This window comes from Cricetulus griseus, chromosome 7 (genome assembly GCF_003668045.3).
Source record: "Cricetulus griseus strain 17A/GY chromosome 7, alternate assembly CriGri-PICRH-1.0, whole genome shotgun sequence".
Lineage (NCBI taxonomy): Eukaryota > Metazoa > Chordata > Mammalia > Rodentia > Cricetidae > Cricetulus > Cricetulus griseus.
The window spans coordinates 69,897,781-69,904,504 of record NC_048600.1 but is presented as its reverse complement, the minus strand read 5'-3'; the positions used below and the strand labels follow the sequence as shown (position 1 = coordinate 69,904,504).

Below are 6,724 nucleotides of genomic sequence, written 5' to 3'. Positions count from 1 at the left end.
GAGGGATACTCTCTCAACCTAGATACACAGAGGAGGGCCTAGGTCCTGACCCCAAATGATGTGTCAGACTTTGATGATTCCCCCCACGGGAGGCCTCACTCTCCCTGAGGAGTGGATGAGGGTGAGATGAGGGGTTGGTGGGGAGAATGGGAGGATAGGAAGGAGAGGGAACTGGATTGGTATGTAAAATAAGATTGTTTATAATTTAGTAGCACTTGAATATGTTTTTTGTTCAGCTGGTGGACAAAGGCAGATTAGACAGACATAAAAATAAATCCTCTTTTGCAACCCAGAACTTATTGTTCAGTATGAGTTTTGATATATACAAGAAGGAATTTTTTTAAAAAGATTGTTTTTAATTTAAATAAAAATTAATTAAAAAAAGAATCGCCATGGAAACATACCACTGGGTACATCTGTAAGGGTGTTTCAAGAAAGGGTTAACTGAGAAGAGAAGACCACCCAGAACACAAGCTGCACCATTTCAGATGTTGGGATCATAGTCTGAATAAAAAGGAAAAGAGAGCTGAGCACTGGTATTTCTTTTTCTTTCTCTGCTTCCTGACTGCAGATGCAATGTGACCTGCCTCACACTCCTGCCACCATGCCTTCCCTGCCACAATGTACTGTAAGCCAAAGTACTGACCACTTTCTTCCTGAAGTTGCCTTCATAAAGATATGTTGTAATAGCAACAAGGAAATTAACTAATGCACCATGGTCACCATCAAATTCTCAAGAGAATGGAGCCTGCCATTGGCTTCTTTATGTTCACCCCCAACCAACACTGTGGCACTAATAAATGTGTGTTGAATTGAATTAAATGGAGATGTTACCTAGAGAACAAGAGTTGAAGCTTAACATAATGTAGACTCTCAGATGATGGGGAAGTTGAAGGAACCATGACCTCTCTCCTCAGAACTCAATTATCTGCATAAGAACCAATGTCTCTGATATCTAGCTATTAATTTTCTCGCAATCATCTCAGCCTCCAAGGTTCACAAATGTCCCTTTCAATTTCTCAGCCACAGTGTTCCTAGGAAATGACACCCTCCTCATTCATGGACTCCCAGTGGCCCTCAGGCTAACTCCCTCTAACCATTCTCCTCACATCCCCACTGAAGTCTTGGGTTCCGATTTTTCTGCTTTGTTAAAATTAAACCCCTGGATTAAGGGAACTGGGCAGATGGCTCAGTGGGTAAAGCACTTGCTTGTGTGAGCATGAAGATGTGAATTTGGAACCCCAGCATCCATGTGAAAGCCTGGTATGGTGGCAAATGTCATAACCCCACTTCTGAGGAAGCAGAGATTGCATTCCTGCAGCTTGCTAACTAGACATTCTAGGCTAAATGGCAAGCTCCAAGTTTGCTGAGAGATCTGGTCTCAGAAATTAAGGTGGGAAAATTAATGAACACTCTGTATGAGGACTTCTGGCCTCCACATGCATGCATAAACACACATGCATATATGCACAAACACACACACACACACACACCACACACACACACACACACACACACACACACACACTGAAAGCCCATCCCCACAACTTTGGGAGACATGTTTCTGGACCCCACCATTTCCTGTTCAGCATCAAATCAATAGCTGAGGGCCATGAGGTTTACTGGCATCCTGAGTTAAAGAAATCTATTCTAATTAATCCTCCACTTAAAAATGATGGCCTTTAGCCATCCAGGGGCAGCAGCCAACAACTCCAGAGAGAAAGAAAATGCAGTCTTGGCTTCTCATGAAATCAATACCCCTCCCACTGAGCTCTGTTCTGGGCCATGCCAATGGGGCACCAGATGTGACTGAGGTCACCTTAGCCATCCCCTGCCATGAGACCAATGGCTAGGAGTTTAGGGATTCCATCCCAGAATCTAGCCCTAGCTGAATAGAGACTTCCCTGGTGTTCACCTGCATCATTAGACACAGTTATATGTGTTATTTGCATCAGGCTAAACACATCAGTGACAACCTCAGAGTGCACAAAATGTGTTGGCATCACACTAAGGAAAAGAAATCAAACTTACTTCTGGAGCAGTTTCACCAAGAAAGAGCTCAAATTTTAAATTCTCTACTTCTCTCTCCCTGTATCTTCCATCATCTCCTGGTGGTACCCATCCATTGTATGAGTCTGAATCTGTGCCTGCCTGAATGCTCTGTTGTATATGTGTCTATCCCTGTGTCTGTGTCCCTAGTAAAGGACTTTTGCTCATATTTATTGAATATCACAGAAAGAACCACATGGAGAAGGAATGAGGAATGCTTTACAGAAATCTTTAATAGAGTTTAACAGGAGATGAAAATTTACTGACTCCAACTGACCCCAATAACAGGCTCTACTACAAACATCACTGCACACAGACTTATCAACCTGTGCCCATGCTGCTTCCAATATTTATGGTGGATATTTCTTTTATAAGGTTGCTTTCAACCTATTGGCTGCTTTCAGCAATTATAATCATAACATACAAATGCACACAAATTCCTCATGGGTCAGGAGCATGAAAGAGTACATAACCTAAGATTACAGCTATGCATTAGCTTAGGTTGTAAAGCTGATTGCATGGGGAATCTAAAGGAAGTAATGTTGGTTGTTACATTTTTATCTGAAAGGCAGGTTCAGCAAACAGGTCAAGTACACAGTAGGATAGCAGTCTCAAGTGACCTCGAGGTGTATTATTAACTCAGCTGTGAGATCCAGCAAAAGCTCCAGTCTCTTTGAATGTAAGATGTTTTTGCGATGATGCATCACCACAGTGTTTCTGGGTGTCTGCATGGTAAGACTTCTTGGTTAAGCCAGAAATGGAAAGATCTGGTGAGGAATGGGCTCAAAGAAGGGAAAACTTATCTTTATTGATGCTAATCCAGGTAGTTAGATAATCCAACATTCAGTTGTACCACACAACCTCAGGTATAATTTTGCCAGTCCCTGGAGCAGGAGAGAAATAGGCCACCTGGAAGGTAGTGACTGAGAAAGGCCCAGGAGGCTGTCAGTATGCACAGCTAGCAGAGTGGTACTGCTGAGGCTGCAGAAGGTCCTCTTCACACACTGCCTACGAGGCAAAGAACTGGATCTAGGTTGATGCCTGTCTACCTGAGAGATTCAAGCTCTTTGCATTTGCTTCCTTATCTGGAATATGGAATATGCAATAACAGAGCTCACTGAATAGGCTTATCATGTAACTGAGATGCTAGTTCACCTTGATCCCAAGATCAAAATCCTCCTTCGGTCATTAATTAGGTCAGGATATTTGAAGTTCACCTAGTTGTCCGGTGAATGAAAAAGTGTAGCAAAAAAAAAAAAAAATCAGGAGAAAGTTAGAAAATTGTCTTCCCTTTCAGCCTGATTTCATGTCTGACAGGAAACACTGTGAAGAATGTCCATCAACACACAAGCCCTTCCACTACTAGAAAATTCCTCATGCTAAAAGGTGAGAAACAGGAAAAGGAAGATGAAAATCTTGGACTTAATTATAGACCCTGTGTTCCCCTGCTGAACAGACCATCCCAGATTCCTGGTTCCTCTCTGGAAGACCCCTAATATCAATCTTCTACTCTTCTAGAGACAGAAGACACAAGGGCCACATGAGATGGAAGACAGAGAGGACCCAAGGACAACTCAGAATGGCACCACAACTATGCAGCACACACTGATGACTGAAACTCTCATTAGGGTGAGTGTCTTAGGTACTTTTCTATTGTCATGTCAAAACAACATCAACCAAGGCAACTTAGGAAAGAAGGAAGCATTTAATTTGGGGCCTATGGTTCTAGAAGATTAGACCAGCCACTTCTTGTCTTTTAAATCTAAAGTACTATTAGAGTCCGTGACCATCATGATGGGGGTCATGGCAGCCAACAGGCAGGCATGGTGCTGGAGAAGCAGCTGGGGTTTATGTTCTCATCAGCAGGTAGGTGCTGAGGGTTAACTAGGAATGGCATAAGTTTTTGAAACCTCAAAGCCCACCGCCAGTGACATACCTCCTACAATAAGGCCACACCCCTTAATCCTAAACAGTTCTACTACCTGGGGACCAAGTATTCAAGTATCTAAGCCTACAGGGGCCCTTCTCATTCAAAGACGACAGTGAGTATACCCCACCTGTGGCCACCTTGTGGTATCAGCCCCAGGGGAGGGGAACAGGATAAGGAGGCCATCAAATGTGCTGAAATTCAAGTCTATTAAACTGAAGGATCTGGGTGAGCCCTTCTGGAAGTGTCTAGAATATGTGTTCTATATTCTGCCTCCCAGATGAAAATGGATTCAGTTGGAGGAAATAAAGTTATCTATCTGTAGCCTGAGTTCATGGCACCCATACCCATAATCTCATATACACACTATACTAAAAGTTATAGTCTCTAAAGAGTAATAGCAGCTGCCTTGCTGAGCATTTCCTGTGTTCCAGGCACTTCTGCTGCCCTGTGTGGGACACAACACTTATTTTTCACAATCAAGGCCTGTAGGCTTGGCATTTCTATTGCTTTCTCCCTGGAAAAAAAGCAAACTCAAGCATAAAAACATTGTTAGATGGGGTTGGGGAGATGGCTTCATTGGTAAAGTGCTGCCCTGTAAGCATGGTGACCTGAGTGCAAACCCCAGCACTCAGGTAAAAAGTCGGCTGTGGTAACACACAATTATAATCCCAGTGCTGGGGAAGCAGACAGATGGATTCCTGGAGCTTGCTGGCCAGTCAGCCTAGACTCCAAAAACCCCAGGTCTGGTGAGAGATCTTTTCTCAAAAAACAAGATATAGTTGATGGGTGTGGTAGTGCACACCTTTAAACCTAGCACTCAGCAGACTGAGGAAGGCAGATCTCTGTGAGTTCAAGGCCAGCCTAGTCAACATAGTGGGTTCTAGGTCAACCAGGCCTATACAGTGAGACTCTGTTTCAAAAAAATAAAAAAAAGAAGGTAGAAGGGCCCTGAAGAAGAGTGTGCTCATGAACACACAAGCACACACACATCCATGCATGCACACTCATATTCGCCCACATTCACATACTCAAACACAAATAACTTACTCTAGGTTACATCGTCCAAGTAGGAAGCCTGGAATTTCAACTCAAGTCATTTGTCCAAGAGCCTATATTCACTGTTAACATCCCTCTTACATCTCTGTCTAGCCTGCCTCCCCCAGCACATTTTCTTATAATTTACTGAGTGTGGACTGTGAGCTGAACTCTGCTGGAAGCTTTATCACAGCCCTTCTCTCTTTAGTGACCACATGGGAAAAGTTGCTTTTCACTATGAGATGTTTACAAGTAAGGAAACTGGAACTCTAAAACCATGAGTCTCCAAACCTCTACTAAGTAAGCCCCTGTGTGAGTGCAAACAGAGGGCTGGGACCACTCTCACCGAAAGAGTCGGGGCTCCATGCACAGCCAACAACACTTGCGTGGTGACCAGTAAAAATTGGGAGAGATGACTGTAGACATACTTGTGCAGAGTGAGGACCTGTGTGCAGAAAGAGGGGGAAAGTCAGGGAGGGAGGGACTAGCACAGAAACTGAAGCAGAGTGGAAAGGTAGCCTGGCATTAGCTGAAGTGGGCACTGCACAAATGCTGGGGCTTGGGGACGTGAAAGCATAGTTCCAGAACCTGAAGCCATCTTGAGTGGTCACCCTGAGCTTTCTCACTGAGAGAAACAGATGTCCCACATTTTCTTTCCCCTAGAACTCACAGCAAATTATGGCCTTGCGGTCCCAACTTGCATGGCCTCTTGTGGTTCAGTGTGGCTTTGCTGTACTAACACCTTAACAGCAAGCTCATTGAAAAGTAAATGCTGTGGGTCCTGGTGTGACGATGCACTCCTCCTGTAATGCCAACACTTGGGAAGCTGATGAAGAGCATGTTTGAGACCAGCCTGGTTAAATAGAAAACCACTCCCACTGATGAGTAAGCAGCATGCAAAAAAAATTAAAAGGAGGTATGAATGTCCCCAGCCTTTGTTCTCCTCAACAGACGCAGAGCCTAGGAAGACAGAAAGAAGTGAAGGTTAGCAGAGGGGGCAAGTGTCTACTCTTGTCTGAATGGCCACATACAGACAATATTTTCTTTCTTTCTGCTACCATTGTTTTCTGTAAAAGTGTAAGATGTTTTTGTGTAATATATTTTCAAAATTTGGGATTTTTTATCCTTTTTATTAATTAATTTTCACATCCCATTACATTTCCCCTCCCTCCTCACCTCCCACTCCATTCCCTGAACACCCCCATCCACTCCTCCTCCTTTTTCTTCAGAAAAGGGCAGCCTACCCATGTGTATCAGCCAGCATGGCATATCAAGTTGCAGTGCATCTAGGTGCCTCCTCTCCTATTAAGGCTGGACAAGGCAACCCAGTAGGAGGGACAGGCCCCAAAAGCAGGTAATAGAGTCAGAGACAGCCCCTGCTCTCACTGTGAGGAGTCCCAGGAAAAGACCAGGGTACACAACTGTAGCATATGTGCAGAAGACCTAGGACAGTCCCATGCAACCTCTCTGGTTGGTAATTCAGTCTCTGTGAGCCCCTATGAGACCAAGTTAGTTGATTCTGTGGCTTTTCTTGTGGTGACCTTGACCCCTCTGGCTCCCATAATCCTTCCCCCCACCCCTCTTCCACAGGATTCCCTGAGGTCTACCTAGTATTTTTGGTTGTGGATCTCTGCATCTGTTTCCATCAGTTGTTAAGTGAAGCCTCTTTGATGACATTTGGGCTAGGCAACGATCTATAATTATAGCAGA

The 6,724-nt window shown here is 44.1% G+C and overlaps 1 non-coding gene across 1 annotated transcript; it reads left to right on the top strand.

Moving 5' to 3' along the window:
- Positions 1-210: 210 nt before the first annotated feature.
- Positions 211-339, top strand: LOC113836836. Its single transcript, XR_003487358.1, has one exon. It is a non-coding gene; the product is annotated as a small nucleolar RNA SNORA40 (small nucleolar RNA).
- The last annotated feature ends 6,385 nt before the right edge of the window (positions 340-6,724 follow it).